Source organism: Phyllobates terribilis, unplaced genomic scaffold (genome assembly GCF_046119375.1).
Source record: "Phyllobates terribilis strain yellow unplaced genomic scaffold, ASM4611937v1 Scaffold_500__1_contigs__length_1315687, whole genome shotgun sequence".
NCBI classification, from domain to species: Eukaryota; Metazoa; Chordata; class Amphibia; order Anura; family Dendrobatidae; genus Phyllobates; species Phyllobates terribilis.
Window position 1 is genome coordinate 143,823 of NW_027363260.1, and position 17,757 is coordinate 161,579.

A 17,757-nucleotide genomic window follows, 5' to 3' on the forward strand; every position below is an offset into this window, starting at 1 on the left:
TTTTGACCAAGAGGAACATATGGCATCCTCAAATGGGTACCTCCTCTTGAAAGATGGAGGAACACTGCCCTTCCTGTCGGGTTTTTTCCACTCTCTATCATTGAGGTCTTTTACTCTTGTATTCACGGGAAAACGTTTTCTCTTTTTCTGACCTAATCCACCAAACATTAAGTCCTCCACAGACTTTTCTGCCCTCATGTCTACAATGCCCATGGTAGACCGGACAGCTTTTACCAAGGCATCAACCTCCTGCAGAGGAAAACACTGTCTATCCGATTCACTATCAGAAGAAGAGAGAGCGGAGGAGGAAATGTCAGATATCTGGACCCGGCTCAGGTTCCCGAGAAATATGAGTAGATTCTGAGCCTTGCAAAGCCTTGCCTATTTCCTCTCTAATTAAAGTCTTTAGGTCCAGGGACAACCCAGAGGTTTCCTCCGCCATTACTTTGTTAATACACAGCTGGCACAATTTCTTATTATATGCATCTGGGAGCGGATTGCTGCATAAGGCACATTCTTTATGTTTCGTTTTAGCTGAACATTTCTTGCTCTGAAAGAGGAGTTTATAGAAAGAAAAAAGGAGGAGGAAACTATTAGTAGAACTTCCACGAAGATTCCACTTACCCCACAGAATATCTGGTACCGTAGAAGCAGAAGAATCCATCATAAAAGGCGGGGAATCACGCTGAACCGGACTATTTTTTCTGCTCTTAGTGGTGAACGACTAGACCCAGACCGGGAATAACGTTGCACCACCAGTTGTGAGGGCTCCCCAGAGGGCTGCTCCTGCAGCAGCTGCTCTTGCTGAGGTGAAAGCTGCTCCTATGAATCTCCCATGTCTACCAAGGTAACAATGGGCTGGGAAGCACCTTTGTATGTTGCCAGGACTCTTTTATACTGGCCATGCCAGGTACCATGTGTGTTTTTTTTTCTTTTTTAGAACCCAGGAGGGAGTCAATTGTTCCCACGTGGTTCCCCCCCCCAGGTGGGCTCACCGCCGCCTGCCCAGCTGACGTTGTCCTCCTCGTGGCTTCGGCGTCCTCATGCTCGCGCGCACTTCCTGGTTGCGCGCGCGAGCTCCGCCCACTTCCGGTGACGTCCCCGACGCACCGGAAATACGTCACAGGGCCGCGCCTGTCATGTGCCCCGCCGGCGCGGCCGGATCTCCTGCCTCGTACTGCCTGCCGCAACGCACATGGAGGTGCCCCAATGAGCCCTGCCGTGGCGTCTCCAGAGGCCCAGGACAGACAGCTCCATCCAACGCCCTGTGGCTCCCTCTGGGGCAAGAGACCATCTTCTGCAGGTAAGCCTGCGAGGTCTCCCATCATGGACAGGAAACCTAAACTGAGGCGAGAGAGAGGTGCCGCCCTTTTTAACCCGTAGGTCTCCTGTTCTTGATGGGCAGATCCTCTCTCTCGTGGTGCTGTCATGGGAGAACGAATAAAATGTGTCCTACTGTAAATCACTTAAACATGAGCCATGTATGAGGGAGTCGGAGTCATGAAGTCGGAGACGGTGTCATGGAAATTTAGGAGTAGGAGTCAAAGGTTTGGCTTACCGACTCCACAGCCCTGGCTCCCATCCCGTACTTTCTTGATTGGTACATCAAGGAAAGGCAACTGGTAATAATTAAACTCTGATATAAATCTAAGGGCCACTCTATGGATATTGAGTTCCCTGACAAATTAAAGAAACTGTTCACTCGTCCTTGACCAGATGATAAAAATGTTGTCAATATATCTATATCATACCCCAATATATGGTTGCCACTACTTATAATCATCACTGAGTATTTTGGTTTCCTCCCACCAGCCCAGGAATAGATTAGCAGATGAGGGGGTACAGGGGCTCCCCATCGCAGTACCCCTGAGCTCGTTTAAGTACTTCCTGTCAAAAAGTAAGACGTTATGAGTAAGAATGAATTTTAGAAGATCCTCCATGAAGTCATTATGTCTACTACACTCTATTGATATCGATTTCAATAAACATCTTACGCCACTGATATCATCCTCATGCGATATATTACTGTACAAAGCCTCGATATCTAGTAAGGCCTGCTCCCCTACATGCATGTATACATGCTCGAGGGTATATGTAGGGGAGCAGGCAGAGGGAAAACCAACTCCAGAGGGATTATTCCAACTGTAAAACCTCAGGACTTATTCCAACTGCAGGACCTCAGGCGGTACTGTGGGAACATTATACTGTGTGGGGGCATCATCCATACTGCATAAGGGGCATAATGGGGGCATTACACTGTGGGGGGCATCATACATACTGCATAAGGGGCATAATGGGGGCATTACACTGTGTGGGGGCATCATACATACTGCATAAGGGGCATAATGGGGGCATTACACTGTGTGGGGGCATCATACATACTGCATAAGGGGCATAATGCGGCATTACACTGTGTGGGGGCATCATACATACTGCATAAGGGGCATAATGGGCGCATTACACTGTGTGGGGGCATCATACATACTGCATAAGGGGCATAATGGGGGCATTACACTGTGTGGGGGCATCATACATACTGCATAAGGGGCATAATGGGGGCATTATACTGTGTGGGGCATCAAAAATACTGCATAAGGGGCATAATGGAGGTATTACAATGTGTGGGGCATCATACAGTGGTGGTCAAAAGTATTGGCACCCCTGCAATTCTGTCAGATAATACTCAGTTTCTTTCTGATAAAGGTTGCAATCACAAATTCTTTGGTATTATTATCTTCATTTATTTTGTCTTCAATGAAAAAATACTAAAAAGAATTGTCTTAAAGCCAAATTGGATATAATTCCACACCAAACCTAAAAAAGGGGGTGGACAAAAGTATTGGCACTGTTTGAAAAATCATGTGATGCTTCTCTAATTCGAGTAATTAACAGCACCTGTAACTTACCTGTGGCACCTAACAGGTGTTGGCAATAACTAAATCAGCCAGTTAACATGGATTAAAGTTGACTCAACCTCTGTCCTGTGTCCTTGTGTGTACCACATTGAGCATGGAGAAAAGAAAGAAAACCAAAGAACTGTCTGAGGACTTGAGAAACCAAATTGTGAGGAAGCATGAGCAATCTCAAGGCTACAAGTCCATCTCCAAAGACCTGAATGTTCCTGTGTCTTCCGTGCAGTGTCTTCAAGAAGTTTAAAGCCCATGGTACTGTAGCTAACCTCCCTAGATGTGGACAGAAAAGAAAAATTGATGAGAGATTTCAACGCAAGATTGTGCGGATGGTGGATAAAGAACCTCGACTAACATCCAAACAAGTTCAAGTTGCCCTGCAGTTCGAGGGTACAACAGTATCAACCCGTACTATCCGTCGGCGTCTGAATGAAAAGGGACTGTATGGTAGGATACCCAGGAAGACCCCACTTCTTACCCCGAGACATAAAAAAGCCAGGCTGGAGTTTGCCAAAACTTACCTGAGAAAGCCTAAAACGTTTTGGAAGAATGTTCTCTGGTCAGATGAGACAAAAGTAGAGCTTTTTGGGAAAAAGCATCAACATAGAGTGTACAGGGAAAAAAAAGAGGCATTCAAAGAAAAGAACACGGTCCCTACAGTCAAACATGGCGGAGGTTCCCTGATGTTTTGGGGTTGCTTTGCTGCCTCTGGCACTGGACTGCTTGACCGTGTGCATGGCATTATAAAGTCTGAAGACTACCAACAAATTTTGCAGCATAATGTAGGGCCCAGTGTGAGAAAGCTGGGTCTCCCTCAGAGGTGATGGGTCTCTCTCAGAGGTCATGGGTCTTCCAGCAGGACAATGACCCAAAACACACTTCCAAAAGCACTATAAAATGGTTTGAGAGAAAGCACTGGAGACTTCTAAGGTGGCCAGCAATGAGTCCAGACCTGAATCCCATAGAACACCTGTGTAGAGATCTCAAAATGGCAGTTTGGAGAAGGCACCCTTCAAAATTTCAGGGACCTGGAGCAGTTTGCCAAAGAAGAATTGTCTACAATTCCAGCAGAGCATTGTAAGAAACTCATTGATGGTTACCGGAAGCGGTTGTTCGCAGTTATTTTGGCTAAAGGTTGTGCAACCAAGTATTAGGCTGAGGGTGCCAATACTTTTGTCTGGCCCAATTTTGGAGTTTTGTGTGAAATGATCAATGATTTGATTTTTGCTTCATTCTCTTTTGTGTTTTTTCATTGAAGACAAATTAAATGAAGATAATAATACCAAAGAATTTGTGATTGCAATCATTTTCAGGAAGAAATTGAGTATTATCTGACAGAATTGCAGGGGTGCCAATACTTTTGGCCACCACTGTACATACTGCATAAGGGGCATAATGGGGGCATTACACTGTGTGGGGGCATCATACATACTGCATAAGGGGCATTACACTGTGGGGCATCATACATACTGCATAAGGGGTATAATGGGGGCATTACACTGTGTGGGGGCATCATACATACTGCATAAGGGGCATAATGGGGGCATTACACTGTGTGGGGGCATCATACATCCTGCATAAGGGGCATAATGGGGGCATCATACATCCTGTATAAGGGGCATAATGGGGGCATTACACTGTGTGTGGAGCATCATACATACTGCATAAGGGGCATAATGGGGGGCATTACACTGTGTGGGGGCATCATACATCCTGCATAAGGGGCATAATGGGGGCATTACACTGTGGGGGGCATCATACATCCTGCATAAGGGGCATAATGGGGGCATCATACATCCAGCATAGGGGCATAATGGGGGCATTACACTGTGTGGGGACATCATACATCCTGCAGAGGGGCATAATGGGGGCATTACACCGTGTGGGGCATCATACATACTGTATAAGGGGCATAATGGGGGCATTACACTGTGGGGGGCATCATACATCCTGCATAAGGGGCATAATGGGGGCATTACACTGTGGGGGGGCATCATACATCCTGCATAAGGGGCATAATGGGGACATTACACTGTGTGGGGGCATCATACATACTGCATAAGGGGCATAATGGGGGCATTACACTGTGTGGGGGCATCATACATAGTGCATAAGGGGCATAATGGGGGCATTACACTGTGTGGGGGCATCATACATACTGCATAAGGGGCATAATGGGGGCATTACACTGTGTGGGGGCATCATACATAGTGCATAAGGGGCATAATGAGGGCATTACACTGTGGGAGGCATCATACATCCTGCATAAGGGGCATAATGGGGGCATTACACTGTGGGGGCAGTAAAGGGGTCCTGTACTATGAGAACAATACGTTTCCTCCCTTCCTGTCTCCATAGTTGGGTCATATGTATCTATCACAGGAAACAGAACAAAAACCTTATGATTCTTATAAAGGGGCAACACAAGACCCCAAAAGAGTCTCGGTGCTGAAGGGGTTAATGCCCCCTGCGCCCAGTAATGGGGTCTCCACATACCTCCACCTGCAGAGCCGCCACCACATATATGGCTGCTCTGTGCGCACAGGACCTGTGATGAGGTCACAGGAGGGGAGGAGTCAGGGGTCACATGATCAGGGGCCTCAGTGGATGCAGGACTCTGCTGTGCTGGTTGTCATGGTGCTGGATGAGCTGAAGTTTATGTGTGGGGTCAGGAGGGGTTTACAGTGTGGATGTAGCAGAGCCGCGTGTGTACGAGATGTACGGAGCAGAGCCGCGTGTGTACGAGGTGTACGGAGCGGAGCCGCGCGTGTACGAGGTGTACGGAGCGGAGCCGCGCGTGTACGAGGTGTACGGAGCGGAGCCGCGCGTGTACGAGGTGTACGGAGCGGAGCCGCGCGTGTACGAGGTGTACGGAGCGGAGCCGCGCGTGTACGAGGTGTACGGAGCGGAGCCGCGCGTGTACGAGGTGTACGGAGCGGAGCCGCGCGTGTACGAGGTGTACGGAGCGGAGCCGCGCGTGTACGAGGTGTACGGAGCAGAGCCGCGCGTGTACGAGGTGTACGGAGCGGAGCCGCGCGTGTACGAGGTGTACGGAGCGGAGCCGCGCGTGTACGAGGTATACGGAGCGGAGCCGCGCGTGTACGAGGTGTACGGAGCAGAGCCGCGCGTGTACGAGGTGTACGGAGCAGAGCCGCGCGTGTACGAGGTGTACGGAGCGGAGCCGCGCGTGTACGAGGTGTACGGTCGGAGCCGCGCAGGTACGAGGTGTACGGTCGGAGCCGCGCGTGTACGAGGTGTACGGAGCGAAGCCGCGCGTGTACGAGGTGTACGGAGCAGAGCCGCGTGTGTACGAGGTGTACGGAGCAGAGCCGCGTGTGTACGAGGTGTACGGAGCAGAGCCGCGTGTGTACGAGGTGTACGGAGCAGAGCCGCGTGTGTACGAGGTGTACGGAGCAGAGCCGCGTGTGTACGAGGTGTACGGAGCAGAGCCGCGTGTGTACGAGGTGTACGGAGCAGAGCCGCGTGTTTACGAGGTGTACGGAGCAGAGCCGCGTGTTTACGAGGTGTACGGAGCAGAGCCGTGTGCGTACGAGGTGTACGGAGCGGAGCCGCGCGTGTTTACGAGGTGTACGGAGCGGAGCGTCGTGTGTGTACGAGGTGTACGGAGCAGAGCCGCGCGTGTACGAGGTGTATGGAGCAGAGCTGCGCGTGTACGAGGTGTACGGAGCGGAGCCGTGTGTGTACGAGGTGTACGGAGCAGAGCCGCGCGTGTACGAGGTGTACGGAGCAGAGCCGCGCGTGTACGAGGTGTACGGAGCAGAGCCGCGCGTGTACGAGGTGTACGGAGCAGAGCCGCGCGTGTACGAGGTGTACGGAGCGGAGCCGCGCAGGTACGAGGTGTACGGTCGGAGCCGCGCGTGTACGAGGTGTACGGAGCAGAGACACGCGTGTACGAGGTGTACGGAGCGGAGCCGCGTGTGTACGAGATGTACGGAGCAGAGCCGCGCGTGTACGTATCTGTGCGCTGTAAGGTGGCTTCCGGACAGGTCATGGATGGGAGGTATGTGTCCCCGAAGTACCAACCTTCGGTGATGTAGGACCCGGAGAAGCAGGCTCCAGCACACATAGTGCTGAGAGGGAGTTAATGGGCCCGGATTAAAGGGCCGGGTTTTACGAGCAGCTGAAAGAGCTGGGGGTGGGGGGGGGGGTCAGCTGCTCACTTACCTCCAGTTCAGGTCTTGGAAGGCCTGATTTAAGACAGCTGTGCCTGTCTCAGTGTGCTGTGTGTTGTGCAAGGTGAGCAGACCTTGCATGTGCTGCTCAGAGTCTGCTGGAGGTAGAGAGAAGCACTACATTTAAACGGCTGAAGCCGTGCTGCATATGGACGGGTTATTTTGAGTTTTGTTCTATTATACCTTTTGTGCCAGAAAAAGGCTGTTATGTTTTGTTTTCCTGGTTGGTTTATGGACATTTTATAAACCACCAGTTTGTTTTTGAACCTGCGGACTGCATTCCTGTGTGAACCTGCGCCGGCCCGAGAGCTTATCTGTCACAGATTGGTGGAGAATGCGGGCACAAATCCCAAGGGGCAGTGTGACTGCTACAGGAAAACGTATATGTCCTGGGTGAAGGCCGCCAGCCAGCAAGGTTCGTCCGGCAACATGGAGGAGCTGATAAAGCAACTGGTGCAGGCGAATATACCTCAGCAGCAAGCTCAGCAGACCAACAACAGTTCCAGCTTCAACAGCAATAGATACAGCAGTGACAGCAGCAGGAACAGATGACGCTCCTGGCGTAGGCCCTCCGTATCGGAGAAGCCGCACCACCTCCAGGCCAAAGCGATGAGACCCAGGTGAGGAAAACCGTGAGAGGGGCGTTGCAAAAGATGACTCCGGGGGGTTGACGTCAAGGCGTTTCTGGCCGTGTTTGAGAGGGTGGCGGACCATGAGATACTACTACCAGAGCAGTGGGCGCCATATCTGATCGGGGAACCACAGAAGGCGTATTTTGATCTGGCACTGCAGGACTCTAAGGAGTATAGCAAGTTTAAGGCTGAGATCCTGGGGCGGCTGGGCATAACCCTGGCAGTCAGAGTACGAGTCCACCTCTGGGACTTCCACAGGGACAAAACTCCTTTGTCACAAATGTTTGATCTTCTGCACCTGGTACAAAAGTCGCTGCAGCCAGAGACTTGTTCCCCAGCCAGATGGTAGAGAGAGTGGTCATGGATCGGTTTGTCCACTCTGCCGAAGCCGATTCAGTCCTGTGTTGCCCAGGGAGATCCCCAAAATGCAGACAACCTGGTGGGCCTAGTAGAGAGGTACCGGGCAGTAGAGGGCTCCCTGGGTGGTCTAGCAGTGGTTATGTCACCTTTCTGGGGCTCCCAAAAGAAGGGGACTAAATCTTCACTGGGCGTTCGTCCAAAGTCCAAGAGGCAGATGAATCGCAGCTGGGGAATCAGTCCCAATCCATCCTCTGTTGGAGTTGTCATGCCCCTGGCCATATAGCTGCTTGGTGGCCCAGGAACTCTGAGCCAATGGACTGCAGCATAGGCCGGCATTGCTTCTACTTTGCCTACCCTGCCTCTAGTGCGGTTCATCAACACGGCCAGAGCCCTCTGGCGTGCTCAGTGTCCGTGAACGGGATGCAAGTGTCTGAACTGCTGGACTCAGGAAGTTTGGTAACCCTTATAAGCGCCAAACTCCCTCATTGGCTGGTTCCTGGGAAGGTGGTGGGTGTCTGGTGTATCCATGGGGACGCTAAAAAATGTCCTGTTGCCAGGGTGGATGTAAACACGGACTGTGGCACCACAGCTCAGGAAGTGGGGGTCGTTAAAGACTTGTTGCACCTGATAATAATCGGACGGGATTGTGCATTATTCTGGGACATTAGGGGGAAAGTGGTGACACCTGGTTGCTTAGATGACAGCCAGAACACCCCTGAAGAAACCTCGCCGCAGGCCGTAACCGAAGAGTTTCCCATGTGTGTTTGTGGGCGATGAGGATGGGGCAGCATCTCCTGACGCCAACATCCCTGAGCTGGAGGTGTCCAAGGGAAACTGTGGAACTGCCCAACTCAGGGATTTAACTCTTAAAGGGACATTTGATAATGTGTCTATACTTCACGTTGTTGCTTAAGAGCCGGGGGTGACACCAGATACCCATACTTTGCCGTCAATGGGGACTGAGTCACCAAGGTGAGAGGGGAGCTCGTCGAGCAGTTGCTGGTGCTGGAAACATACAGTCGTAAGGTATTAGACATGGCCCATGCACATGTGTTAGGTGGTTGCCTGGGGGTAGAAAAAACACAGGAACGAATCCTCCAGAGGTTGTATTGACCCGGTTGTCACCGAGAAATTGTAAATTATTGTAGGTCCTGTCCCACCTGCCAGCTGACCACTCTGTTGACACGCCTCCGGTGCCGTTACTTATCATCGAGGTGCCCTTTGATCGCATAGCCATGGATCTGGTGGGGCCCCTGGTAAAGTCCACCAGATGGCATCAGTGCATCCTAGTGGTACTCGACTATGCGACATGGTATCCGAAGGCTGTGCCGCTACGTAACTCCTCCTCCAAGTATATAGCTCGGGAGTTTGTCCATTTTTTTTCTAGAACGGGGTTACCTAAGGAGATCCTAACGGATCAAGGGACCCCATTTATGTCAAAGGTGATGAGAGAGTAGTGCAAAACTCTGCAAATCACACAACTACGGACCTCAGTCTACCATCCACAGACGGATGGCTTGGTGTAAAGGTTTGGCAAAACCTTGAAGGCAATGTTAAAGAAGGTCGTAGAGAGGACGGCCAAGACTGGGACTGCCTACTTCCGTACCTTCTCTTCTCCATCAGAGAGGTACCACAGTCCTGTACTGGATTCTCCCCTTTTGAACTGTTGGATGGCTGACACCCCCAAGGACTCCTGGATGTGGCAAAGGAGACCTGGGAAGCGGAGTCTATACCCTGCAAGAGTGTAATCGAACACGTGGCCCAAATGCAAGAGAGAATTGCCAGGGTGATGCCCATCGTGAAAGAGCACCTCCTCCAAGCACAAGAGGCGCAATCTAGGGTGAACAATAGATCAGCACAAGTGAGACACTTCAATCCTAGGGATCGGGTACTGGTACCTACAGCGGAGAGCAAATTCTTAGCCAAGTGGCAGGGCCCCTACGAAATAGTTGAAAAGGTTGGTGAGGTCAACTATAAACTCTACCAGCCAGAGAGAAGGAAGCCCTACCAGGTGTACCACGTCAACTTGATTAAGCCATAGTGAGATAGGGAACCCGTGGAAGCTTCGTGTTTAGTGGCGGAGCCTGACGCTTATGTGAAAGAGGTCAAGGTGGCAGAGTCACTGTCACGTGCCCAAAAGCAACAGTGCAAAGAGTTGCTACATTAAAATAAAGACCCGTTTTCGGAGTTGCCAGGACTCAATCAGGCCATAGAGCATGAAGTACTCACAGAGCCTCATGTTCATGTCAACCTAAAACCATATCGGACCCAGAGGCCTGCAGAGAGGTGATCTCGAAAGAGGTGAAGCGGATCCTGAACCTGGGAGTCATTGAGGAGTCCAAGAGTGGCTGGTCCAGTCCTATAGTCTTTGTGCCGAAACCAGATGGAGAATCGCGGTTTTGCAACGACTATCGGAAGCTGAACGAGGTCTTGAAGTTTGACGCCTACCCAATACCTAGGTTAGATGAGCTTATTGAAAGGCTAGGACCCGCTCGGTACATCACCACCCTGGACCTCACCAAAGAATATTGGCAGATTCCCCAGTCCAAAGAGGCCAGAGAGAAGATGGATTTCTCGATGCCAGACGGATGTTATCAATACATCAGGATGGCTTTTGGGTTGCAGGGAGCTCCGGCCACCTTCCAGAGAGCCATGAACCGGATCTTAGCACCCCGCAAAAAGTATGCAGCGGCCTACCTAGATGACATCATCATATTCAGCCAGGACTGGGAACGTATTCTTGGAAAAGTTCAAGCCATACTTGACGCCCTAAGGAAGGCGGGCTTTACCATCAACCCGAAGAAATGTGCCATGGAGATTGAAGAAGCAAAGTATCAGAGCTACGTGGTTGGTAGAGGGGAAATAAAACCACAAATAAATAAGGTCGAGGCGATCCTGAACTGGCCACAGCCCCTCTTGAAGAAGCAGGTCAGGGCATTTCTAGGCATCGTGGGCTGCTATCGAAGATTTGTCCCTAACTTTGCCCTGATAGCAGACGGATCTGCTGAAAGGGACGAAGTCAGCTATGGCCAAGTGGTCCACGGAAGCTGAAGTGGCCTTCCAGGAATTGAAACTGGCCCTCTGTAAACAGCCAGTCTTGGTGGCGCACAACTTCTCCAAAGAGTTTGTGGTCCAGATGGATGTGACGCGCCCCCTGGGACATACTCCTTTTCAGGGGAATACCCGGAGCCGGATCAGATGGGGGTTGTAGTCTCCGAGCGGCTGTGACCCGGTCCGTGCCCAGGGCGTCAAGCTCAGTGTGTGGCAGTCCTACAGATGTTACAAAGTTCGTTATGTCGACTACGCCACCCGTTGGATTGCGGTCACTACGGCCGCCGCTGCAGCAGGGTCCGCTGAGGCTGATGGTGTTGGTGCAGCTTTGATAGTATAACCCCCAACGGGAGGGGTATGGCCTCAGGGGGTCAGGTGCAGAGGATGGGGGTTGTGGTGGTGCAGCGTAGATGATAATCAGAGACAGAGTCGGGTTGTGCAGTTCAGGGTGTTTACTTACTGCAGATGTTCCGGTCACTCCGGCCTCAAGTGACCACCCAAGCCGTGCTGCGTCCACCAGGTCCTGGATTCGGCCAACCCCCAAGCAAGTCCGGAGCGTGGCCCTGAGCCCTCCTTTCTGTCCTGTCTTCTGGCCGTCCCCACCAGGGATCCACCTAGGTCCAGCTCCCTCGGGCCTTCTGTTGGGAGACCCTTGGCCTTGGGTTCCCTGACCCTGCACGTGGTTTGCCTTCGGGGTGGATGTGGTGGGTGGCCGTGGCAGACGCTGCCCACGGCCTCCGGTCTCTGGCTAGGGTGTGCTTTAGCCCCCACCAGTTTGGGATCCGGTTCCCTGTTGCCGACTCTTCACCCGGAGATTGAATTTGGGTTCTCAGAGTCCTTTTCTTTCACCCCCTCTGGGTCTTTCTTTCTTTCTCCTCTCTCACTCTGGCTCAGGTCTCCACTTCTGACTCCTCTTCCACAGCAGACTGACTGACTGACTGACTGACTGACTGACTGTGGCTTACTGACTGACTGACTGACTGACCCTGATCTTAGATGGTTCCCACCTTTTATAACCCTCTATGTGTGAGCTCAGGTGACCAGCACCCAATGAGCTCCTATCTCTACCCAGACTGCTCCCCCTATCTGCCCCTACACTACTGGGATGGTCCACCCCCCTCCCACTCCAGCCAAGGACAGACTCGGTCGTACCTGCACATTTCTAAGTGGGAGTACCGTTGGTCTGCCCTCCGGAAATGGGATGTGTGTAGTGCATGCAGCTTTCTGGGCTCAGTCCCACACTCCATCCTTACCCGGGAGTGGAATACCACACCTCTGGCTGAGGTGCAATACTCCTGCAGCAGCCGAACCCTCAGGGTGCTACATTCCCCCCTGGTAAACCACAGCACGTCCTCGGGCTGCAAGACAAAACACCACAAAACATACAATTTTTTTTCCTTTGCATAAACATAATAAAAACATATAAAATATTATCATAAAACATTATATATATATATATATATATATATATATATATATATATCAATAAAACTTCTTCAGATAGATAACATTCTCGTCGTCTTCTAACTCCTCCTCCGGTCACTGTGCAACTGATGACCGGGCAAAGTGCGACAGTCCTTTCTTGAAGGTGGTTTTCCTGTAAAACCAGTAGGGGGCGCTTTAGGACGCGCAACTATATACATGGGGGTAGTGGCCGCTCTCAGTCCTCGGCCAGGTAGTGGGAAGGGATGACCGTTCTCAGTCCTCGGTCAGTGGGATTTAAGGGATAAACGGGTAAACAGTTCACACATGCTGGTCCCAACGGGGACTATATTATCAGCAACAGTTCTTGGTACCCCGACGGGTAACTATGTACAGCTTCTTCACTACCGTACTTCAACGACGGCGTCCTCCTGCTCTTTCTTTGTGGTTACCTTTAGCTTCAGACCCGTCCGGGTCCTCTTGCTCTTCCTCCTCACACCGCAGCTCCTCCTCCGTCAGGCGATGCACATGGAGGGCGTAGGGTCCTTTGGCACACTTGTGCCGGGTAAAGGTGACCTCGTCCCCTAAATAAAGGTCACGGCCTCTGTGTCCCTCCGGTAGGTGGGACTCAACATCTCTTCTGGTGACAAAGACGTCGCCTGGGATGCGGTGATCCCTGATGAAACCCCACCCATGCTGCAGATTGAACTTGATCACAGTCCCGGTGGTGCGGGGACTATGCGCTGCACGGGGGTCTCTCCTGGTCCGGCTCTTCTGCTCCGCGCTCCTTATTTGGGCTTGTTGTTCCCGGACCCGCCTCTCTCTCCGCTCCCTCTCGAAGACCTCGAGCTGTTGCCGGCAGCACTCTGCACGCTCCGCTGCGGCTGCCCGAGTCTCCTGAGTGAACCCCATGAGATCTTCTCCGGTGGGGTCCCACTCAAACTGGGTCTCTTCTAGCGGGGGCGAGATCCTCTTTACGGGCTTTGGAGCCGGGATCAGGGGTTCACACATGGGACTTGCCCTCTTTTGGAGCTCTAATTCATAGTACTCCCGGGGCCAGATGAAGGGCTGCCCATCCGGGCACGTGTGTTGGGCGAACAGGTCTTCTCCCAGATGCGGCACTCTTGGTCTTATGGGCGCGGTGGTGGTGGCGCCCGGGTTGCCCAGGCCTTGCGGCCAGGCCTGGGGCACCTGGAAAGTGAAGGGCACCGTAAGGACGGCGGCGCCCTGTGTTACTTGGCCCTGCGACCAGGCCGGTGGCTCCGCGGAGGTAGGGGGCGCTGTTGGTAATGCCGCGCCCGGGGGTACTAGGCCTTGCGACCAGGCTGGTGGTATTTCCTGCTTGGCCACGCTCGGGGTCGAGGCGTGTGACGTCACAGGGGTCGCGGCTTCCGGTTGGGGCCTAGTCTGCGGCGGTGACGTTGCGGTTGCGGGCACGGCAGGGGGTACTTCGGGCTCTGCGACGGGGAGCTGGGGCAGGTGCGCGGTTTCCCGGTTTGGGGTAAAGACGTCCCCTTTACCTGCCTCCTTTCGTTCGGCTCCCTTCTCGGCGCCGTCTCCGGCCTTCAGTCCTCCTGCGCCATCCTCAGAGGCGGTCTGTCTCCTCGTCTTGGGTGGCGTGCTCCGCTGACGGGTCTCGGTCTGCTGGGCCATCTCACGGCTCCACTCCGCCAACGTCTCTCGCTGCACCCGGGCCATCCTCCTTGCGAGGCCCTCCAGCGCGGTCTGCGCACACTCCCGGTCTCGGGGGAGCTGTGCGAGGACCTCCACTAGGCCTAGTGGGGTCGTTACTTCTAGCAGGCTCCTGACCAACGGGTCGGTGCTGCTCTGCTCTCCTTCCGCTGTTACTTCTAGCAGGCTCCTGGCCAGCGGGCCGGTGCTGCTCTGCTCTCCTTCCATCTCCGGGTAAGCTTTTTCTGGACTCAGCTCTAGGCTTCTTGTCTCCGGGTGCGCTCTCTCCAGACTGCTCCAGGCGGCACCCATCTTCGTTCTTTTCTTCCGTCTCCTCCCACTTCGAGGGCGGTCCCGGGGCAACTTGGTGATTATCAGCTCCAGGGGCAGTTCTTTCTCGCTGATGGACACCTCTAGCATCACAGTCTCTGTTGGTGGGGGCGGTTTCCACTTTTGGCGCCATTTTCGGTCCTGGCCCACGATGGGAGGTGGCTTCTTACCACCCTCTGGCACGCCCATAATGGCGTCCGCTCTTCCAAGGCGGGAAATCTTCGGAAATGGCGGGAATCGTTTCCCAGTGGCGGGAAACTCTGCAGATGGCGGGAAAAAGCTGGAAATGGCGGACAACCGGCGGTAATCGACTGGTGATGGGGTCCGATGGCGGGGACCCTCCGGAACCGGCAGGAGACTTCTTTCTGAGGTAAACTTGTACTTTTCTTCAGGCACGCAGTACCCGGGTGTTGCGGGCACGTAATCCTGCCGACTACGCCAAAGTTGACGCGCCCCCTGGGACATACTCCTTTTCAGGGGAATACCCGGAGCCGGATCACATGGGGGTTGTAGTCTCCGAGCGGCTGTGACCCGGTCCGTGCCCAGGGCGTCAAGCTCAGTGTGTGGCAGTCCTACAGATGTTACAAAGTTCGTTATGTCGACTACGCCACCCGTTGGATTGCGGTCACTACGGCCGCCGCTGCAGCAGGGTCCGCTGAGGCTGATGGTGTTGGTGCAGCTTTGATAGTATAACCCCCAACGGGAGGGGTATGGCCTCAGGGGGTCAGGTGCAGAGGATGGGGGTTGTGGTGGTGCAGCGTAGATGATAATCAGAGACAGAGTCGGGTTGTGCAGTTCAGGGTGTTTACTTACTGCAGATGTTCCGGTCACTCCGGCCTCAAGTGACCACCCAAGCCGTGCTGCGTCCACCAGGTCCTGGATTCGGCCAACCCCCAAGCAAGTCCGGAGCGTGGCCCTGAGCCCTCCTTTCTGTCCTGTCTTCTGGCCGTCCCCACCAGGGATCCACCTAGGTCCAGCTCCCTCGGGCCTTCTGTTGGGAGACCCTTGGCCTTGGGTTCCCTGACCCTGCACGTGGTTTGCCTTCGGGGTGGATGTGGTGGGTGGCCGTGGCAGACGCTGCCCACGGCCTCCGGTCTCTGGCTAGGGTGTGCTTTAGCCCCCACCAGTTTGGGATCCGGTACCCTGTTGCCGACTCTTCACCCGGAGATTGAATTTGGGTTCTCAGAGTCCTTTTCTTTCACCCCCTCTGGGTCTTTCTTTCTTTCTCCTCTCTCACTCTGGCTCAGGTCTCCACTTCTGACTCCTCTTCCACAGCAGACTGACTGACTGACTGACTGACTGTGGCTTACTGACTGACTGACTGACCCTGATCTTAGATGGTTCCCACCTTTTATAACCCTCTATGTGTGAGCTCAGGTGACCAGCACCCAATGAGCTCCTATCTCTACCCAGACTGCTCCCCCTATCTGCCCCTACACTACTGGGATGGTCCACCCCCCTCCCACTCCAGCCAAGGACAGACTCGGTCGTACCTGCACATTTCTAAGTGGGAGTACCGTTGGTCTGCCCTCCAGAAATGGGATGTGTGTAGTGCATGCAGCTTTCTGGGCTCAGTCCCACACTCCATCCTTACCCGGGAGTGGAATACCACACCTCTGGCTGAGGTGCAATACTCCTGCAGCAGCCGAACCCTCAGGGTGCTACAGATGCATCGGATGTCGGGCTGGGAGCAGTCTTGTCCCAGGAGATTAACAGAGACGAACACCCTCTAATGTACCTCAGTCGAAAACTGTCCACATGCGAGAAGAACTACTCTATAGTGGAAAAAGAATGTTTAGCCATCAAGTGGGCGTTGGACACTCTGAGATATTGCCTGTTAGGTAGATGGTGCAGGTTAGTGTCGGACCATGCCCCACTGCGGTGAATGCGAGAAAAGAAGGGGAACAATGCCCGAGTAACTAGATGGTTCCTAGCCCTACAAGATTTTAGTTTCCAGGTAGAGCATAGGCCTGGGAAACAACATGGGAATGCTGATGCCCTGTCAAGGGTCTGTTGTATGGTGGCAGAAGGTGCCAAGGCTCCCGCTTTGGGCAGAATGGGGGTTTGTAAGGTTGCTACCGGACAGGTCGTGGACGGGAGGTATGTGTCCCCGAAGTACCAAGCTTCGATGATGTAGGACCCGCCGAAGAAGCAGGCTCCAGCACACATAGTGCTGAGAGGGAGTTAATGGGCCCGCATTAAAGGGCCGGGTTTTACAAGCAGCTGAAAAAGCTGGGGGAGGGGATCAGCTGCTCACTTACCTTCCGTTCAGGTCTTGGAAGGCCTGATTTAAGACAGCTGCGCCTGTCTCAGTGTGCTGTGTGTTGTGCAAGGTGAGCAGATCTTGCATGTGCTGCTCAGAGTCTGCTGGAGGCAGAGAAAAACACTACATTTAAACGGCTGAAGCCGTGCTGCATATGGACTGGTTATTTTGAGTTTTGTTCTGTTAACAGCTTTTTTTCTGGCACAAAAAGGTATATGTTTTGTTTTCCTGGTTGGTTTATGGACATTTAATAAACCATCACTTTGTTTTTGAACCTGCAGGCTGCATTCCTGTGTGAAACTGCGCCTACCCAATTGCTGATCCGTCACAGCATGTACAAGGGGTACGAAGCGGAGCCGTGCGTGTACGAGGTGTGCATAGCCGTGCGTGTACAAGGCGTACGTAGCAGAGCTTTACGTGTATGAGGTGTACGAAGTGGAGCCGTGTGTTGTGGTGTTTACAAGGCGTTCTTTATACTCCATTTAAAGTCTGGCAGTTGTGTGTTGTTCCAAACTATTCACACTTGGTCGCTAACCAATACCATACTACAAGGTCAGTACCTAAAACCGTGGTCGTCATACATATCAGATATTACTGCGGTACTAATCCAGAAATTTTTAGGGAACCTGTCAAATATTTCCTCACCTACTGTACTCACCCATCCCTTGTAGATTGTGAGCCCTCGCCGGCAGGGTTCTCTCTCCTCCTGTACCAGTCGGTGACTAATTTTTGTTGAAATTATTGTACTCATTGTTTGCTATGTATACCCTGTTACACATGTAAAGCACCAAGGAATTAGTGGCGCTATAATAATAAATAATAATAATTATACTCCGTTTAACCCCTTAAGGACCGAGCCACTTTGTAGGTTAGTGACCAGGCCATTTTTTTTCAATTCTGACCATTGTCACTTTATGAGGTAATAA

The 17,757-nt window shown here is 52.7% G+C and overlaps 1 protein-coding gene across 1 annotated transcript in view; it reads right to left on the reverse strand.

Annotated features, from left to right (window-relative positions):
* LOC141230945 (uncharacterized) overlaps positions 1–5,481 on the reverse strand; it is a 41,492-nt gene extending 36,011 nt beyond the window's left edge. Inside the window, exon 1 of the mRNA XM_073667638.1 lies at positions 5,406–5,481. The gene's annotated coding sequence lies outside the window, so the exon portion shown is untranslated. The remainder of the gene's footprint in view (positions 1–5,405) is intronic.
* Between the last annotated feature and the right edge of the window lie 12,276 nt (positions 5,482–17,757).